The sequence below is a fragment of the Tympanuchus pallidicinctus genome, unplaced genomic scaffold (genome assembly GCF_026119805.1).
Source record: "Tympanuchus pallidicinctus isolate F22 unplaced genomic scaffold, pur_lepc_1.0 scaffold3, whole genome shotgun sequence".
Classification (NCBI taxonomy): Eukaryota; Metazoa; Chordata; class Aves; order Galliformes; family Phasianidae; genus Tympanuchus; species Tympanuchus pallidicinctus.
The window spans coordinates 31,685,806-31,707,331 of record NW_026294747.1 but is presented as its reverse complement, the minus strand read 5'-3'; the positions used below and the strand labels follow the sequence as shown (position 1 = coordinate 31,707,331).

Below are 21,526 nucleotides of genomic sequence, written 5' to 3'. Positions count from 1 at the left end.
CGCTCTTGCTCTCCTGGCAAAAGGTTCCCTTCACTGCTGTAGCGCTGTTCTATTTTCAGACCATTTAGAAAAGCTAGAGCCACTCCTACACTGCTGCTATTCTTTGACAAGCCGCGAACACATTTCAGTTCTCGGCAAACTGAAGGGCTGCTTTATAAATGCGCTCCACTTCAGAGCCTTGCCCATTTCAACTCCCTCAGCCCTTGCTCGGGCCCTAAAGCCGCCTCGGGACGCTCTCTGCCTAGGGTTACTTTGTTCCCTCCCGTCCGGAGATCCAAAACTCCCAGCCCAGCGTTTCGCTTTCCCCTACTTCCCAAACCAGCGCCCGGCCGGGGGCCGCCACCGCGCCCGGTTTGCGGGCGGCCCGGGACGGTGGCGGGCGGAGCCGATTGGTGCAACGAACGCACGTGGGGCCGCCCTCACGCCTCAGCGCTGGCAGCGCGGCGGCTGCCGCCGCTGGGGTTCCGTGCGGTACGGCTCGGCGCTCACGGAGCTCACCGCTGGACGCTCAACGGCGCCCGCGCCGCTGCAACGAGTAGAGGAGAGAGATCCCGCCTGCAGGAAGGTGAGCGGAAGGCGGCGGTAGTCCGCGGGCCACGGTGGCCGCAGGGAGGGGTGGAGGGGCTTGGCTGCCCGCATTGTGCGGTGCGGGGGCTGAGCCGTCAGCCGAGCTGCTGGGGCTGGGAAGTGCACCAGAGGAGCTGTAGGGAAGTGGGCTGCGAGTCAACGACTAACTCCGCGCCGGTACCTCATCTCGCACCTCGCCGGAGCGCGGAGGCCGGGCGACGTGGGTCGGGGGGCGGGTGCGGGTCTGGCAGCGCTGCTACGGGCGGAGCGGTGTTGCTCTGCCCGGCGGGGGGTTTCTCGCCGGCACTGACCCTCACCCGCGCGCGTCCCCTTCGCTCTTCTCGGTGAGGCTTTCAGAGTACTGAAAAGTGACGGAACGCAGGATAGAAAATGTAAAGTGTTTCTTCTGGTCTTCTTCAGCGTAAAGTGTTAGGGAATAAACCTTATAGTCCGGGGAAGCCGCCATCACTGCCTATCCTGCTTTCTGTTACTGCTGGCTTTGTTAATGGAAAGTTAAACTTCGGTTTTCTGGCTTCTTTCTCCTGTTGGGTGGCACCGATTCTGGTGGAGTCTGAAGTTCAAGGGAATATTTACCGTAATTTAGAGAAACGTGCCATTCATCTATCACATTTGTCCTCTGTCAGACAACTGGAGGAGTTTATGTTGGGTGAATTCCTTCTCTTGTAAAAGCTCTCTGTCTTTCTGTAAGTACAAGCTTTTAGTATATTTTCAGCTTGGCTGTTTCTCTTTTATGAGTCAGAAATATCTTCTCATTGCTTGAATGGCATCCACAGTCCCATAACATTCCTTTTAAGAGTGAAGAATTCTCGCTCATGTGGTGGAAATCATCTGGCATCTCTCTGTGTTTGACATTAGTGAGGGCAGCACTGTAGAAGGACTGTGTCCTTCTTTGTTGTGAAATACTGGAAGATGGTAATGCAGGACCCTAGTTCTCCTACCATTGCCTCAGCTGCTCAAAGCTGCAGCATCTGACTAAAGGAAGGATCTTGGCATCCTGCTGCTTCCATCTCAAAAGAGGGGTGAACAGAGATTAGTGAAGCAGAACCTTGCTGCTACTTTAAAAGTCATATTTTATTATTTTTTTTTCATATCTCTGATTTCCAAACACCTATTAACTCTTGAATTTTTCTGTAAGCATAGTTGTTGGTTTTAAAGAGTCCTTAAGGACTCCCAAGTATAGTAGGTTCTCAAGAAAGGAACAAGAAATAAATACCTGAGATAGTTTGAGGGTGAATAATTGTGATCATCAGCAGTTTTGTGCTTTTTTTTTTTTTTCTTTTCCCCACCTCCCCTGTGAAATGCAATTTGACAGCTTCTTGCCCCTAGGAGACATAATTCTCCCTTGGATGATAATCGACCTGGTAAATTACAAGAGAGAAGACCTCTTTCAGCAAAGTGTTTTAGAGCCCTTTCACCAGGAGGTTGTTGTTAGGTGTAGCCATGCCACACTGATTTCCCTTCTGCACATTCCTGATTCACATTAAAAATAAGCTTTAAAAGTTGGCTGCTACCTTTAAAGATGCAGTAAATACAAAGGAAAACAAAGGCATTTTCTGAGCAGGGTAAAAACACTGTTTTAAGAGTTAGCCCAAGTCTCTTTATTGTAATTGCTTCCCCAGCTGAAGGAATTGCTGGGTGAAAAAATTCTCTGAGGATCTGTGCTATGCAAAGTAGGAGATCTTTTAGCCCTGAGTGTTTGCTTTGGAAACAGTTTGTTATAACTCACCACTGATTTTCATCTCTATTTGATTTATCTTCACATTTCGGAGTGTACCCTCTATATGCAGACTGGATCTGAACACCTTGAGTTAGGGAAATGTGACAAGAATGCAGCTGTGTGCTATAGAATGCTCAAGGATAAATATTTATGTTTTTTTTCTTCCACACTTCTTCAAGTGTGGAGTCAGATATCTCACTTTCTTTTGTGCATTTGTGACTTTTTAGAAAGTAAGGATGATATGAAAATCAGCTAACTGTAAAATCCTCAGTATGAAGTTTTGTTCCCTCCTAACTAAATTTGTTTTTATTACTTAAACTATTTATAGTGTAAGCTTACTTCTTCAATAGGAAGAGTTCCTCAGCAGATAGCTTTTGTACTTGTACTATTAATGGATTGGAGTGTAAATTTTATATATACTTTTTTCAAAAATGTGCAGTTTTTAAACTGTATGGAACATAGATGTTTTTCTGTAATATGAATGGAATTCAATAAAGACTGATTCTAAAGAGGAGTAACCGTAGGTCTGTTTTTTGGAGGAGATAAGCTGTCTGAATAATAGTGCATTTGTTCTCCGCTTCTCTTTTCTTCTGTAACTTAATGTTCCTTTTCAGTGTACAGCTGGTAAACTGGCATTGCCAGGGTTCTGCAAAAGTGTTTTATTCGCAGTTTTGGGAGACAGTGGATCTGGATAAGATGATGATTGACTACAAATTAATTTATCCTGTTTTTAGCCAAACAGTAACACTCTAGCAAATGTGTATACAGAGACAAATCAATTCCTTCAAGAAAACACTTAATTTTCTCAGTCCTTGATTGGCAGTTGCTGGCAGTGTTGAGGATTTGAAAAATGATTGAACTTGTGCTTGCACATCTGGCTACAGTACATTCATTAATACGCTTTTTCTGACTGCTGCATGCAGTACTGCATCTACTGGAAAAAAAAAAAATCTAGAATGTTATAAAATATGAAAAAAATACAAAAAATATGAAAAAATACTAAAATCTGAACTGTGGAAAATGAAATCCTTCACGTCAATTGTTCTTTTAAATTTTGGATATACAAACTTGCACCCATTAAGAAGTGAGTGTTGGTACAAGCAAAAAGTAGTTCAACACTGTATCATTATCATCATTGGTAGTGCATAGGATTAGTATTTTGAAAAATACAATACAAACTCAACTTTTAAATAGTTCCCATTTCTATTTTTATTTAATTTTTTTTCTGTGCTACAAACTGATTTGGGTATGTTCTACTAGCAGGCTAAGGTTACTTTGTACAGAACAATTTCAGTTTACTGGGGCCTGAATTACGCATACAGAAATTCATTACTGGAATTCAGTTTTTGAAGATTTAGCTTAACTTGTAGGAAAATTCAGGAGAAAGCTGTAGTTGATTTCACTGGGTCGTGATCAGAGCATCTGGATATGCCTCATCAGGTGATGCTGTTTCAGTTTTCTATCTCCTGTGAGTTTAGATAGGTTTCAGACAATGTTTCAACATGTTAACACAAGACTAGGTGACATGAATTTATCAAATGCTAGGTTATAGTATATTGTCTATTCTTGAAATAACCAAATCTAAGACAAAGGATTTTTCTTACCATGACAGCTTGGATCTTAGGAGGTTGCTCATTTCTACTTCAGTCTGTGCTTAAAACTTGAGCCTTATATGTCAGGTCTTTCCTTGCATTATGTTGTGAGCTTACACTGCATTGCATAAAGATCTGTGGTGTCTGTGCTTCCTGTCTAGTCAGTGGAAATAGTCAGGAGCCTTGAGGGCATCAATCAGAGCGTTGTAGTGCTTCACAGAGTAGTTATGGCATTACTTCAGTAAGTAGCATGGACAGAAATAACTTTCATGTGATTTGGAAATAAAACAGTACAGTTTTGTGACTGCACTGTGTTAGGTGATGTTGACTGTTTCTCAGGCAGTGGTCTTCCTTTAAACACAAAGTTGGTGCTAAGTTCTTGGGCCTGGTCCTGCCTGCAGATCAATTGCTTGGTGATGTCTCTTGATGTTTGACCTGGGAAAGCTTTATGAAGGAAAGAGGCTTCATTGATCAATTAAGTTTGTCAGGATGATGTTGGGAGCAGTAATTTATTTTTAATGTCTAGATGGGATTTTACATTTAATACTTCAAAATAAAAGTAAAGCTCGTGTCTCTTATGGTATTTTCAATCTAACTACTTATCTGACAGAAGAGTAATGTATCAGCTCATAAAGGAATAAGAAACTAAAAGCATATACTTTAAGGAATCTAGTAAATGTGAGCTAAGTACATGGCACCCTTAGATTCTCAGAAAAATTAAAAGTCAGATAGTTCCAGATTCTGTTACATTGTTTAACAGTGTTTCAGCACTTGGGAGAAAAAAAAAAAAAAAAAAAAAAAAAAAAAAAAAGGTAGTTAAAATATATCAAACTAGAAGCTTTTTAAACCTTTTTTTCTTTATGAACTACTAATCTTAACTTCCTGAAGAGGGAACTTTAAAGATAACAGCTGAGAGCTGATGTCTTCATTACTATTTGCTTTTTTCCATAAAAGAAAAAAGACATACTTCATATAATATGCATACACATACATATTAGTTTTAGCCACATTAAGCAAAATAGATTTATTTTTTTGGTGATTGGTATTTTTGAAAGAAGTGGTAATACTTCGGGGTGGGAGAATAGGAGCACATGATGGGCCTTGTTAATCTTTTGTGATAGTTTCAGGTACATCTAATCCTACTCCAAGTTACTTTTGCATTGACCTACTGATTCATTCTTTTTACAAAAATGACTATTTACGCATGAGAGTGTATAGGTCTGACATTATGTATAGCTTGATCCTGGTGTCACTCAGGGCTAGTTACAGTGCTCTTGCACTGATATTAGGTGGGTGACAAGAAGACTTGCAGCTCTGCTTCCCCTTCCTCACCATGAGCTTTTTTGGGAACTTACTCTACTCTGAGCATATTCAGGTAAATCACAGAACTGTAGGGATTGGAAGGAACATCTGGAGATCGTCTAGTCCAACCCCCCCTGCTAAAGCATGTTCCCTACAGTAGGTTTCACAGGAAAGTGTGCATGTGGGTTTTGAATATCTCTAGAGAAGAGGAATCCACAATTCCAGTCTGAGTACTTTATCACTCTCAAAGTATTTTTTTTTTTTCTCTCGTGGGGAAAAAACTTCCTGTGGTCTAGTTTGTGCCTGCTGCTTCTTGTACTATTCCTAGACACAACTGAGAAGAGCCTGGCCCCATCCACTTGACCTCTGCCCTGTGGATATATATATATGCATTGGTAAGGTCTCTCCGATCAGTCTTCTCCAGGTTAAGCAGTCCCAGGTCTCTCAGCCTTTCCTCATAAGAGAGAAGCTCCAGGTCCTTAATCATCTCTGTGGCCTTCCATTGGACTCACTCTGCAAGTTCCTTGTTTTTCTCACACTGAGAAGCCCAGAATTGGACACACAGAACTCCGGTTGTGGCCTCACCAGGGCAGAGTAAAGGGAGAAGATCACCTCCCTCAACTTGCTGGACATGTTTTTGATGCACCCTAGGATGCCACTGGCCTTGGCCACAAGAGCACACTGCTGGCTCATGGGCAACCTGCTGTCCACCAGGACACGTAGGAATTTCTCTGCTGATCTCTTTCTCAGCAGGTCACTTCCTAACCTGTGTCAACACATGTGATTATTCCTCCCCAGGTGTAGGATCTGTACTTGTCCTTGTTGAAGCCTGTAAAGTTCATCTCTGCCCAACTTTCCATCCTGTCCAGTTCACTCTAAATGGAAGCACATTCTTCTTCAGCCACTGAATGTCAGCCTCTCCTTCCAGCTTTGTATCATCAGCGAACTTGCTGAGGGTGCATTTTATCCCTTCATCCAGGTCACCGATAAAGATGTGAACAAGACTAGACTCTTTCCTCCAGTATTCAGATACCTCTTCCATTTTCCGTGACTTTTGAAATACGATAGAACATGCCTTGGCAGTCGTTTCTGCCAACTCCCTCAACACTGGTGGCCCCTTCAGGAGCCACAGATTTGTGTGTGTTATGTTTGCCAAGCTGATTTCTGACTACATCTCCCTTGACCAAATGTAAAAATAAAAAGTAACAAGTTGGAATTCTCCAGGAATATCAGACATTCATTTACTTGAAGTTTATCCCCTATAGAAACTTGTGAGGCAGTGCATTGTAAAGATGCTGAGTTATGTAGTGGTTAACAGCTTATTTCAAACAGCAATAGCTGACGTGAATGATAAGCAATTATCAAATTATATACTCAAAACCATGAAGAAATTTCAATGCTAACTATTTTCTGTGTGCAGAAGTAGTGTTGTTACTCATTCAAAAGCTAACTTCATATGTTTTGGAATTTGTTCTTTGTTTTCTATTTATTTACTGTGAACAGTGGAGGAAGATGTTGCCAGTAATCTGGGTTGCACTTGGAATGCTATGTGGGGCTTCCCTACAGACTTCCTCTGGAGGATTAATGGGGCTGAGGAATGCAGCTGTGCAATGCCAGTAATGCTGTTCTAGTACTCAGAAGTGTGCCACTTGGGGTTGCACAAGCACTTTCAACTGCTGAGATTTTTCAATACATCTGTTTACTGAGTGTGGTTAACCCCAATTTACTGCTGAAATAAATGACATAAAGAGAGTTATTTAAGGTCACGCTATACTTCAGTGGTCAACCTGTGTTCATAATCCATTTTCTATTTCCATATTTGTAGATTGCCAGTGTATAGGACTTTAGTTTTATCTTAAGCAATTCAGTGAAAGACTTGATCTCCGTGTGTATTTGAAGCTGTAGATTTACGCCATGTAGAATTCTACTCTGTTGATAATATAAACTTCTTCCCCTTTGCATTTTATAATAAAAGTCAGTTAGGTTTTATAGTAAAAATGGCAATGACATCTAGGGACTATCATATTTCCTGCCTTCCTTTGAGTACATCTGTTATGCCTTGCTCTGCAGTTTGACATACTTTGTGTAGGTAACCTGTCTGCACAAGAAGGAAATGTATTTCACAGGTGCAGTTATAAAAGTCACCCATGTGAATGTTTAGATGTGGATATTTCTTATGGACCTTATCCTGATTTGGCACCCATAGTTAAACAAACACATTTATTCACTTCCTGCTGTTTATAAACCAATAAATCCAGAACTATCTTTCTGTATGTTCACTTCACTATAGGAGATAATATAAAACTTTGAGAAAGTACAGTTGTCTTCCTTACAAACATGGTCAATATGAAAAGAGGTGAGAATTCAGTACCTCTGGAACATGAGCAAATCAGGATGTGAGTAGTCTTTTCAACAATTAGTGCGAAAGCTGATGGAGATATTTATCTCATTATGGAACCATTAGCACTGGTTCAGCTGTCCTCCTCAAAAAGGATTATTTCCATGACCTGGTCATGATTGTGTGTTATTCTGCCTAATTTCTCTCACAACATTTTCTGCTTTTATAACATCATCTGTTCATTCAACATTTCTTATAATTTCATTCTTATCTTTCAGTCCAACTTATTTTGTAAGCAAAGCTTCTTCTGCGGAGAGGGGAGTGTTACTTCTTTTCTAGTTCTTCCTTTCTCTGCACTTTTCACGTCTGTTCCCTTTCATAAAATTTTTTGGATTCTTCTGAGAGTTACATTCTTTACATGAGACAATGAAGTTGTTAGTGATAAGGGACGAAATGAAAGTGTTCTGGAAATAACACTGTGGTACATTCTGTGTCTTTCCAGCTATGCTGCACTATGGAAGGAGATGTGAAATACTTTACACTCACTGAGTAAATAATGGCTGTTAAAAACAAACACATTTGAATTAACAGAACTGGATAGCTTTTTCCAGAAAGTCCTTTAATGAAAAGCTGGAAAAAGTATGTACAGAATAAGAAACTGCATTTGGAATGCAGAGTAAAAGGAGATCACTGGAGTTCAATGTGAAATAGGTAACTAATGGTTGCTTCTGCTATACTAGAGAAAAAAGGCCAGTGTGTTCCAGTGTGGGAAGGGGAACGTAGGAATAAAAGTTCACTAACAGTAAGAAAAAGATAAATTTGTGTAATTGAGTGGTTGTTTGTCTCCAAGACAGGTGCTTGCAAATGTAACGCAATATGTATTTCAATACCATGCAAAGTACTCTATAAGCTTAAAATTGAATCAGTGCAGATTCAAAGACAAGAGAAATAGATCCATTAGCTATCTTCTAATTTTTGATTGAAAGTAGAAATTAATCTCATTCCAAGATTGTTTGTATCACGAGATACAGGACATTGAAAGGCAGTCTCCTCCTCTGGTTTGCTTATTTACTTGTTCCAGGAGGTCTGAGCGTTATAAAAGGCTTCGGATACTGGTAGCATCTTTATCATAATTAAAAATAGTCCATTATGAAAATATCTATTTGTAACTATTATCAAATTATTTTAACATACAAGGGATGCTCTTTGTTATGTTGGCCCATGACATCAGAGGCGGATGTTGGTAATATGGTGATTGAGGATGAACCTTCTTGCCAATATTCTGTTGTATTTTGTTGCCATGTAACAGATGGCAGCAGAGGGACCCTCCAACAAATGGCATCTGATCTGGAAGCACATATGAAGCAAAGATGTGTCATTCCTCCATGTGAAAGAAATGGCACCCACTGACATTCATCAACACTTGCTGAATGTTTATGGGAGTAAAACTGTGCATGCGAGAATGGTAAGGTGGGAGGTGGTGCATTTTAGCAGTGGAAAGAGGAATGTGAAACGTGAGTCATGTTTTGGATGGCCATGCACAGGTATCACACTGTAGAATGAAGAGCGTCTCAATAAGTTCACGTGCATGAATCAGCAGATCATGACCAGGGAACTGTGTATAGAGCTGAATATTGGTTTTGATGCATTGGAAACAATGGTAGCATTATTGGAATATTGCAGAATTTGTGCCAAGTGTACCCTATAAATGATCACAGCAGGATAAACACAGTATGCAAACTTGTCAGGACCCATTGAACCAATATGAGGCTGAAGGTGAATATTTTCCATATCATATCATTACTGATGACAAGATGCAGTGTCTTTAACTGTGTGTTAGAGGCAAAATGATAGTACATGGAGTGGCAAGATGTGAATTCTCCATTGAGGAGAAAGTTCAAGACGTGGCTGTTGCTGTGCAAAATGATATACACTGTCTTTTGGAATAGAGAAGATGATCTTTCAGGATTTCCTGGAACCCAAACAAACCATCAACGCTAACTGGGACATCATGGCTCGGACTAATCTGAAGGCTACAACTTCCAGAGTCAAGTCAGCAAAGACTGCCCTTCTCTTTCAACAGGTCCAGTGCCAATTTGAATTCTGTGGAGCACATTGCCAATCTTGGCAGGATTGTCCTACCACGCCTGTTGTATAGTCTGGATTTGGCATTTTCTGACTGATATCTTTTTGGGCTGATGAAAGATGGACTGCATGGGTAAGATTATCCTAGCAACAGCATGATCATAGCAGCTCTAAAAGAGTGTGTCACCTCCACTGGTGTGGATTTTGATGAGCTCTTGTTCATCGCTGGTAAAAATGTATAGCTAATGGTGGTGACTGTTGAAAAAGATGTTTTGTAGCTAAGAATTTGCTCTGTCAAATAGTATTACTATGCTTTTTGTGTTTGTTGTAATTTCCATAGAAATAAATAGGAGTCATTACTTTTGGAGTAACATTCATAAATTAATGATTAAATTTTGATAAATTTATCTATTTTTAAGATCTCTGCTTTTTTAGAAAAAAAATCAGCATGTAATGGATGTGAAGAGATTTTGTGTGTATGCATTTTATATTTGATTTTTAGTTTGAAAACTAGACTTCAAGTATGAGTTGTCTCACATATCTGTAAAAATCTGCTGTTAATTAGAGTATGGTGCTGAATGCAAGGAAGTGTTTTTGCAGGGCTCCACTTTTTTCAGTACGCAGAAGAACTTACAACTAATGTGGCCTTAACACTGTTATGTTTTGGATTGATAATATAAGTCATGGTAAAAGAATTATTGTTTGGGTTTTTTTGTTGTTAGTTTTTTTTTTCGTCCTTGAACTAAAGACAAAAGCTGAGACAAAAAGCATTTTATTAACACTGTATCCTTGCATGATTCCAGATGGAAATACTTCAGTTCTCTTGAGATTTCTGTTTTTCTTTCCCACAGTAACCAAATTGTCTCTCTCAAGTGCATAAATGGTGCTGGAATTGTCAAGCTGATTGAGCAACTTAAAATAATGAAATAGACATCTGTCTATTAGGGCTATACCCACACTTTTCTGATAACATCCCTGCTTGGAAAACCTCCCTCTTTCTTTCTCATTTACTATGCAGATGGCCATATAAAAGATAGCTTTTTCAAGAGAGAATGAAACATCACTTGGAATAGTAGCTAAAAACAGAGAATGCACTTATCTCTGTCATTATTAATCTCAAAATCTCTTTCATGTGGATTAAGAAGCAACTATCATACAGATATTTTTTTTTTGATAAATTAATATCCATGTAATAATGAAATGAAAGCCTTTTAAGAAATTGTCAGAATAATATTTATATCATACCAAATTTATAACGTGCCTCATGTTAACAGGTGCTGGTTTTACCAGAGTTGCCTTTTCTTTAAATGCTTCCTGAGTGAAATTTTCTTTGCAAGACAGAAGGTTCTATGATACTAGGTCCATAAGACATGTTTCCTTGGTGTATGAGAGGCTTGTATCTTTGTTGAGGCAAATGTATAGTAGGAGTTTTTGTTGTTGCTATTTGTTTGTTTGCTTTTGTACTTTTTGGAGATTGAAAAAAATACAATAAAATCCAAAAGGTCTTTATCTTTTCTTTCCTCTACCAGAGCAATTTTAAAGATTCTGTTGACTCCTGTTTATCACATAAGCAGGGACAATGCATATTTTTAAGTACTGTAATGCTGATAGTATTCCACTTATTAAAGCTTTCAGTGCCGTTGGAACCTTGACTAAAACATCTAAATTTCTGGAAAATCTTGTTCGGCTACTGTAGCAGAGAATGAAGAGGAAAGTGTGCATAGATATGTGCACATCAGATCCATTTATGGATCATGTTTAGTGATTTTCCTTTTGAAACTTCCATGCATTGTAATTCTGCGAATCTGCTGCATTTGTTTTGCTGGATATAGTCTGTTTATATTTTGGTTCAGCATTGCTCCTCAGATATCTATTCTTAATCTGTATTGCACATTGATACTCTGTGTGAAAAACTTGATCTTTTTCAAAGCTTGAGTTCTTATCTTCGAATTCCTGTTTTTTTAATTTGTTTGTTGTTTTTTTTTTCCTGTTTTTTTTTTTTTCCATGAAACTGCTGTGAGCTGAAAAGTTAATCTGTTCCTAAAACCTGTCATAATCAAATCTTAGAGCTAATCAAATAATAATCAAATCTTACATAATCATAAATCATAATCAAATCTTACAGCTATGAAACTTGTTTTAAGAATGCTTTCCTTTTGACTTCAACTTGCATTCACACAGTTCTTTATACATCTCATTGAATTGTAATTGGTCTAAGAAATCTCTGGACTGAGCCATTTTTTCTTCCCTTTCTGCAAATAACAGAACAGAATTGTTTTGCACAAATACAGCTCCAGAGCTGAGCACATGGTACTCCTAGGTCTCAATTGTTCTTACTGCACTTGTGAGAAGACACCAAAGCAGTAAATAATATTATTGTGTAGTGGCAAAGGCAACTCAAGGACAGTAAGCATTTGAATTTGCTCTTCAACCTAATGTACATAGTTTGCTTAACAAGGCTACATTACTGTAGAATGGAAGAGCAGGAACTTTATGGCAATTCTAAGGCCAGTAGTGACTTAAGTTTATACGTATGCCTTCTTCATTTTTTTTTGTCTTGGACTTACTGGTTCTCAAACACTTTGTGGTAGTTGATGCATTTACAAAACTTAGGAATATAACATACAATTGAATGCCCAGCAAACATTTGTCTTTTACTTATTGACATGCTTGCAGGTGTCAGAATGCAGTAGTATCCTCAATGTGAACTCAGTTATATAAAAGCATTCAAATAATATCTGTCCATGAGCAGAGGTAATCTAAATTTTTGTTTTGGTTTGGTGTTTTTTTTTTCTGCAAAATAAGGAACTCAGGTTTGAACTGCTGAAAGAACTGGGGCAGATGCAGATTCCTGGCTTTCTGACTACCAAGATAAGATTCTTAGGAGGGCAAGTCATTCTACCTGAGGACAGAGAAAACCTAGCTGAATTAGAACAACCTATTTCTTCTTGTCTATCCATGAGATATAACTACCATCTTCTTTACATTGCAGGAAAGGAAAAAAGAGAGCTGGGCAACTTGTCTGTGAGAGCTACAGAGTCTATCATGTTTGGGTTTGAAAGCATTGTATGAAAAAAATCACGTGATCTGCTGACTGAGGATTTATATGGCCAGAAAATAGGGCTAAATTCTACTCTTAACTCAGGTCTGAGGTGCTCTTGAAGGGATGGTGAAATTCCTCATCCAGCTTGTCTTTTATCTACACCCCTATGTATCTGTATCTTGAAGTCAGATCAGCTTCAGTCATGTGTGCTGCCAGCTTCACTCATACGTGCTTGCAGTGCTGTAGGTTTTTCCTGTTCCACCTCCTTAATTAAAACTCAGGAAAATAAGGCAAGTAATGTGCTCACTGAATGCACATTGTTGAGTAATAGTAAGGATGTTTTATTATGTCTTAAAAAAATGTCTTGGATGGTGTTCATATCAAAATTGTCTTCTAAGGAAATAGATTTTTGATTCTCATTATATCTACTAATATATTTTGATTGGAAGAAATAAGCTCAAATATCTGATGAGTTAAGCATTTTTCCATAAGAAGTGGCAGTTGGGGTCACTTCACTGTTCTTATTTACAGAGTACACCCAAAAAGTCAATAGGCTGCGTGAATCAGAATGAGTAATGTTCCAGGGTTATAATATTCAGATCAAATACTTTCTTTCTAATTCCATCTCTGCTATACCACCTGAATAGTTTACAAAGAAAAAGAAATTGTTACGTAGTGAAGATTTATAAACTGGGTGTTTTGATTAACAGTCTATTGTCATATGTCAGTTAAAGTCATTATCTATTTTTTTCTATATATTCAGGTCATGCAGTGAAACTGGGGAGTTTGAATTGTATTGAAGTACAATATACAAATAGTACTGTATATAACAGGACGTGTAGGGGGAAAAATATCAGCAAATGTGTAGGAAACTCCAAAAATTTTTTTTTTTTTTTTTCTTTTAAAGACTATGAATTTTCTCAGGGCATCCCTCAAATGTATATCCAAATAGTCCAGTGTATATACAAATACCCAATAGAGGCCAGTAATTACAGCTTGATTAATTTGGAGTAGAAAAATGTTGAAAAGAATGTGCTACTTAATGTGCTACTTGTGGTGAAAAGCAGTTTGTTTTTTTTTTTTTCTTTTAGATTATCATAGAAATGCTAAAAATATGTTGATGCCCCCACAGACTTGTATGCATTTAGCTCTCATTGTGAGTTTTGTAATTACATGAAAGTCACAACTTTACTGTAAATGAGAGTTTTTGAATCCATTTTCAAATAGACACTATTTTGGTTTAAATTTCTCTCATGGAGTTCTAATGGGTTTGTAGAATTTCTAGCATCTGGACAAGAGTCTGTCTTTTTACAGTGCTTGTCAGCATCACCATTTATAGTCTGTTCAGCACGCAATCTACTTCCTGCTGTGAAAATGCTGAGCTATTCTAGCTTAGATGCACATGATCTATGAGTGTTGGATGCCTCTATCCTATGCTTAATGCCTCCAATTACTTCATGCTTATTTGTCATAAGTGTAGACATTGACCCAGTCTTTGTGTTGGAATGTGTATGTAACAGAGGAATGACTGATGGAGCAATGTAATTGTGTGATGCAAATAACACATGTATTCTTCAGACATGAATGTTATATCTTGCAACTAGCAAAAATAGTCATCTTCTGGGCTGATAGGTGTCCATCATTTTCATCTGTCAAATGTTAGTTGATATGATTATCAAGTACTAAATAGAAATTTTTAATCTTTTTCTAATGCTATTCAAACTAATTTTACATCATCAAAGGGACAGTATTTTCTGTTTTTAAAAGGCAAGTTTATTAATTATGATTTTAAGATACTTGTGCATATCACATAGATACACAGCTTGGTGTTTGTGAGTTTGAACTCTTATGTAGCAGTGATGTCTTAAGTGATATAAATGACATCAGTAAGTAAGCAGGATAAAAAGATATTAAACAGGCCTATGCATAGCTTGTTTTCCATTCCCCACCACTTTTTTTTTAAATAATCATAAAGTGATGAGATTTTCCTTGTTTGTTTTTTGTATAGAGAGATTTAGGAAAGATTCTTCTTGACATCATCTCCTGGGGAAAAAATACTTCGGGAAGGAGGCTACACTGTGATGTCACTAAAACATTTTAGACAGTCACTAGCTATAAATGCATGCTAAATGAGTCCCAGGAGGGACTGCATCTTTTAAAATGCTTTCCAGACCCGACTTTCTCAGTTTCAATTAGATGAGGTCAATTAATTTTGTGGAAGTCTAGCAACCATCTCTGTAAAGATCTGTATCTTCTCATCTGAGGTCCTTATTGCCTTTCTTAAACTCAAGTAAGCACAGCTGATATACAGATGATATTATTGTGCAAGCTATGGTTGGGATGCACATGAAGTAAGTTTCCTTGATCATGTTTCTCTGCTGCCATTGGTTTTCTGCCCTGTAGTTGTAGCCTCCATTCTTGTGTGACTTGTAGACTGTTATTTAAAACTTCCTGAAAGCAAGTAAAAAAAAAAAAAAAAAAAAAAATGCTGTTGGCTTGATTCCTTCATTTATTTTTCCCTTTTTCACTGTGAGAATGTAAATAGGTTTGCAATGAAAGGATTAAGTATAGACTTTGGATCTTTCTTGCTTGTTAATACATTTACTCAAGATGTTGCTAGTGTACTTTATCCTTGTGCAAATAGTTACTGATGGTTTAGAGACTTTCATCAGTTCAGCAGCATCAGGATGAGATTATTGAGAGGAACCAGGAACAAACACAGCCTGGGATGGTCTGACAGTGCTGTGGGTCCACAGGCAGCCCTCTCATAGCCACACAGATACAGGCTGTAGGCTCTGCTAGGTCTGATATGGAGACCTGGGATGGAGAAGGGCAGGAGGAGCCCTGAAGTAGTATAATCAGAAACAAAAGGGCCTTTCAGGGACCTATACAAGATTTTGGCAGCTAAATTAAGATAACTGTTCAAAATGCCTATTTAAATAGGAGGATTTTTTACATGGGGAAGAAAAAATAAAGGATTGCAGAAGCACCAGTGGCAATCATATATGTCAAACGCTGAATTGATGGGCTATGCGTGCGTGTGTGTGTGTGTATACATAAAAACAGACATCATGAATGTATTTGTAATCCTTTTACTGAAAAAAGACAACATATACTGAAAAAAATAACTATGGTTTATTTTACTAATACCAGCGTCCTAAATTACTGTTCCATAACAAGACTTGTTTTTCTGCTGATGGTAGTATATAAATAAATGAATGTTATTATGGACACTGTGTAGAGAAAGTTTTATGAAAGTATTTTCTCTGGAGTATGTGAACAACATATTCAATTTGGGAGAAATGTTTTCTGATTCTCTGTAAGATAGAAGGTAGACTAAAAGTGGCATAATTTTAGTACTGCTTTTTACATCTCTGAAACTAGATTCATTTGGAGTTGATTAGGAAAGATAAAAAGGAAATGTGTCCTGGCTTTAAAGAAGTTATTTTGTCATTTCTCTGGATGTTACATAGTGATCTACTGATGGAGATGCTACTAACTTTCTATGAAATAACTGAGTTGTAGCTGTTAAGTTCTGTATTTTTGTATGTTTCTCAGGTGGCTGACAATGTAGGTTGGAGTGCCACAGTTGCACATTGCTTGCTTTGTTAAGAAAACAGAAAAACAATTATAGTAAGAAAGTGGTGATTATAGTATTGTATTTATATTTTTCATATCAAAGTAAACAAATGTTTTACAAAGAAATTATGGAATGCTTTAAATAGTATTAATTTTTTAAGTCACCAATTCAGATTCCATCTGTTTGACCAGACTTATTTTTCTTAATTTGGACATCTATATCTCTTGTCAGTGCAGCTATGCATGTGTTGTCTAGTTGCTGAAGAGTTTTTAGAAATTAATGTTTCAGCTATATGAATGCATGTCTCCTTTTGCCCTGTAGATTTCACTAAGATGTGAGGATTTAGCTTCTGCTAATATTCTAAAGTGCCAGCTTTTTTTCACTGAAATGCAATATAGATGCACCTTCATGTTGTAAAGAAACCAGATAAAAAAAGAGGAAATGTTATGTTAGAAAATAATGAGCCATATGCAAAATACGATACAGTGATGACAGAGGGTGGGAGAGGAGATAACAAGTATGTATCATAAGTAAATATATCTTTGCTGAACTGGTTGTTTCTGGGATTCTGTGCATTTTAGGGTTGGACAAAAATAAATATTTACAGAGGGTAACAGTTACTTAAGTTAATGCAAATCCAATGATATTATCCAAATGTGTAATGAAAAACACTTTCAAAAAATTAAGAAGTACTTCTAAATGAAACCAGTCCTGAAGATGAGAATGAGTCATGGGTTTGGCAACTTTGCTTGTCTCATTGGGGTTATGCCACGTGCTTTCCTTTGAATTGAAATGACTTTGAAGAAAGGAATCTGCAGAGTTAAGGGTGTGGTTTCAATACTGGTTTAGCAGAGTGAGTTGGAGGACATTGCAAGAAGTGGTGCATGTTCTTAGCAATTCCACTGGGCTGACACTAATGATGTGCAGATGCAAATTTTAGCGGAGCACTAGTGTTCTGATGAATCAGCAAAACACTGAGAGATTGAGGAAGCTGACCACTTTATTTGACATCATCCCTCAGTTAAACTAGCATAAGCTGGTGCTGGAAAGCAGCTTTTGGCTGAGGATGAAACTCAATTGATTTCTTTGAAACAGTTTTTCTTACCTGTAATTGGATGTGTCCATCTTTGAGGAGTTGTATGGCATAGCGGAGGCTTGGATTTGCACACCTGGAAGATTTTCATAATGACATTTATATTGTAGGAGGAATACTGTATTTGGGATAAGCATGCATGTACTTGCTTGGATTCCTTTTTTAGGTTGACAGTATGCATGGCTGGCAGTTTTCTCCTGCATTGTGTTCAGGAGCCTTGGTTAAAGATGCCAACTTTTTCTTCATATTGTTCTGGCAGAAATCATTTGTTGGATAAAAAATACTAAGAATGTATGGGATATGTTCTTGTTCTTTCAATTAGATGTAGTTTTATCTAAGGATGTTGCCAAGAAGCTTATCTCTTTTGTTTTTTTAGATTTTTTGTCAGTAAATTGTTTCAAGGTTGGAGATGGTATTACAAAGAAAATAAGTGTTTGAAGCTCAGAGCTGGGTGCGTGTTTAAGTTGACTTTGGCACAGCATTATTGCAGAGGATTTGTTGCTGTGGAGTTTGTTAATAATTATACTTATGAATTCGATATGGGGATGTCCTTTGATCAGATCAGAACGTGCATTTCTGAACTCAGTGTCCTTTGGTGCTGCAATTACCTTTGTGTAAACCTATGAAGATACATTGTGAGATTATATTATGTAAGGCTGCATAGCTGTGCACACTTCTTAGAGAGAATGTTAATTATTCACAGGTTGATTTTTAGTGAAACTAAGACTGGAAGGATATCTGATACATTGATTAGTCTGGGATCAGTTTACTGAATGGTGTAATTTATTTTAAAGCAGCCCTCCCACTTTGCACAATAAATTGGTTAGATGCCTGAAGGTTATAAATATAATTTCTATATGGAAGAAGAGGAGATCATTCCTAAACTTCTGAAATTAATGTTGTAGGATTTTGTGTTGCGTGTCTTGTTTCATGACACTTCTTCTACCCCCTAAGATACTTCTTAGTCAAGTTTGTCACTGTTTCTCCACCTTCTCATGATATGCTGTGCTGCCACTGTTCATATATGTAAAACATAATTTCTGAAAATGAAAGCATTAAGACAATGGTATTTCAATATCTTTCTTCATAAGGATATGATAGAAGGAACTAAAGAATGATCGGTTTTAGTTTTTGGCTACTTAGGTTCCAAGTTATGTCCCTCTGTATTGTAATACTTGCTATATCAGAATTAACTGTAAACTAAAAAATGTTACTATGCATTGTACGGTTATATATTGATTAATATGCAACTTCTCTTCAAGATATTTTTGACTAAAGTTAATAGTTTTTGCATATTCTTAAGCCAGATGAAAAATTTCATGTATTCAAGAAATCATCATCAAATCATGGAATCATAAAATGGCTTGGGTTGTAAAGAACCATAATGATCATCTAGTTTCAACCCCTTTCTATGTGCAGGGTTGCCAACCAGACCAGGCTGCCCAGAGCCACATCCAGCCTGGCCTTGAATGTTTCCAGGGATGGGGCATCCACAATCTCCTTGGGCAACCTGTTTCAGTGTGACACCATTCTCTGTGTCAAAAATCTCTTGTAATATCCTGTGGTGCTGTGGTGTGGTTATATACATACATAGTACTTATTTTTTAAGTCAGGTTTACAAGGACTTAACATATGACAGGATGATTTCTCTCCATTGCTTCCATGTCTAATGGAAATTTACCAAATAACTTTCTAAAATAGAATACGAATTTATGAGCAACGATCAGTGGTTGAAATATGAAGCATCAAGGGAATAGAAAAAGCCATTAGTTTGTTTTCTAGCTTTCTCTGATTTAAGTGAGATGTTCATTAAAAAAAAAAAAGGTGGGGGAGGGGGGGAAAGCGTGTTGAAATCTTTAAGGGCTAATTGCAGTAGTTTTTCTGTGAATTCTGACAAGTGCAGAGTTAAGAAATCAAATACATTTGGAGGAGGGGACAGCAATATAAATACAATTTCTAATAATTTCAGAGATGCTAACAAAAGCATTTTTTGTAGTTTCTTCAATTTGTAGGATTTTTGAAATCTTTCAAGCTTAATTGGGCTCACACATTTTTGGAACGTATGATACTTAGTATTGGAGGATTAACGGGATGTGTTGTTGGAAATGTCTTCAGCTCGTTACCTGCCAGAAAATCATAGTTAACTGCTAGAAATTATCAAGACACTACCAACAAATGCTTTACTACTACTGCATGGTTCTTCTTTTCTCTCGAGTAAAATGCTGGTATAATACTTTACAGAGATTTTATTATCACAGAACTGGACAGTGGAATAAATCTTCTGATATTGGACAATTGTTACTGATACATTCAATTATTATATATATATATATATATAATGCATATTTGCACATCTATTTTGAATGATAGGAAAAAAAAAAAAGCTTTCTACTTACCTGAAAAAGTGGAGTCACCTTGGATGTGTGAAGTAGAGAACTCGTCTTGGCATTATGTCTCATCCCACTGTATTGCTGTCAGTGTAGACACCTGTATATGTGGAAAGGCAGGCTTAGAGCTGGATATGAACTTAGTACTGGAGAAATAGCCTGAAAGTAGTAAACACAAAAATCCCTTGTTAAGTGGGAGTAGTGAGTGTCTTACATATCAAATGAGAAGCTAATTGAGTAGTAGCATTTCTTCTGAAGAGGATTTGAAGAACGTAGCCTATGACAGTTCAACATCTTTTGCTGATCTGGGAAATATTCACATATGGCAGTTTCACTATAAAGAGAAAGGTTAACTGTAAGATTTATGAAGTAACTCTTCTAATTGACTTCACCTTAAAGGAACTGTGAGTCCAGACTTGAGAATGGTGGTTCAAAAAAGATGTATGCCCATGAGAGGCAGTCTGGGGAGGCTAAGTGTCTGAAACCAGAAAAAAAATCCATGAGGAATGACCAAATAAACTGAGTTCAGTCTGCAAAGAATAGTCTAAGGGCAGATGCAATAACTGGCCTTAACACCTAAAAACATCTAAAAGTCACATTAACTTATTTTTTAATTAGGCTGACAACTTAAGACCATGATTTTTCAGTATTGCTATGCAGAAGTGTTAGTTCTTGCTGCTATGAATTTCCTGACATCTTGAAGTAATAAACATAGCTTTCCAGAAATGCAAATGTGATATCTATGTGGCTCTGTTATAATGTCTGGTATTTCCTAGCTCCTCGATGAAGTTGTTCGTGAGGTTAAAAAACATTTTCAAGGGGTGGGGGATGGGGGTAGGGAGGGGAAGATGGGGATTATTCAGGAATTATTCCAAGATCAGTGTTCCCAACTAGTTATTGGTCGCTCTTTAATAAACAAGTTCTTGTTTAGAATGGTGTTCATACTTCCTTAGAAAGTTATGACTTTCTGTTCTGGGACCCTTCTAATGCAAGCTTCTGTTAGTGTTCTCTAACCTGCTCATAGAAGCCTGTACCTCTTTGTGTGATGTGCATCCCTCATTGGGGCTGTCCTAGAAGCATCCCTAGCTGTCCATACTGGGCCCAGGGAAAAGTATGTTTAGGTAGCTCTAAGTTCTTGAGTTCTTCTCAACTGTAAGGAAAATTCTTAGAGAATCTTTTATAGTTTTGAGAAAAATAATAATAATAGGCCTAACTCCTAATTGCCTATTAGGAGCAGATTTTTTTTTTTTCCCCTGCAGTCATTTACAGAAAGGATTCCAGTACAGAAATCTTATAACTCTTACATTTTAATTTAATTTGTTTTCTAGCTTGTAGTACCATAGGTTTGTGACCAAAAAATTAGAATTTTGTTGTGAACAAGTATGCCAACAAGATCCCACCATATTATTTTCTAGGGCATTTGTTTCTGGATCTGAAATTCCTTTTTTTTCTTGTTGTTGTTCAGACCACAACAACAAAAAATTTGATCTGGAAAACGCAGTAACCTATCTGTCAATGTGTCTTCTTATACCAGCTCTTCCATAGGTTTGCATACCTCTGCGGGGCAGTTTGGGACACAAAGAGCTGGTAATGGAATGTAGCTGGTAATGCTATGTTTTCTGCTTTTGCTACCATCTAGCTTGAGGAAGTAAGGATAGTTGGTTACAATTATGTTGCATGTATGCCTCTTGCTGTACCGGAAATAGAATGAGGAAGATCTCAGGAATGAAAATGGCTGCTCTGTCTTCTGCACAGGTTCTCTTTGACCACTTGTAGAATTTCAGTGATGTTGCTGATAATT

At 37.6% G+C, this 21,526-nt stretch overlaps 1 protein-coding gene across 4 annotated transcripts in view; it reads left to right on the top strand.

Moving 5' to 3' along the window:
* Positions 1-413: 413 nt before the first annotated feature.
* STXBP6 (syntaxin binding protein 6) overlaps positions 414-21,526 on the top strand; it is a 76,283-nt gene continuing 55,170 nt past the window's right edge. Inside the window, exons 1-3 of one of the 4 annotated variants that reach the window (XM_052693927.1) lie at positions 414-565; positions 8,847-9,002; positions 9,621-9,755. The gene's annotated coding sequence lies outside the window, so the exon portion shown is untranslated. The remainder of the gene's footprint in view (positions 566-8,846; positions 9,003-9,620; positions 9,756-21,526) is intronic. The other 3 variants (XM_052693926.1, XM_052693925.1, XM_052693928.1) reach the window with 3 other exon arrangements.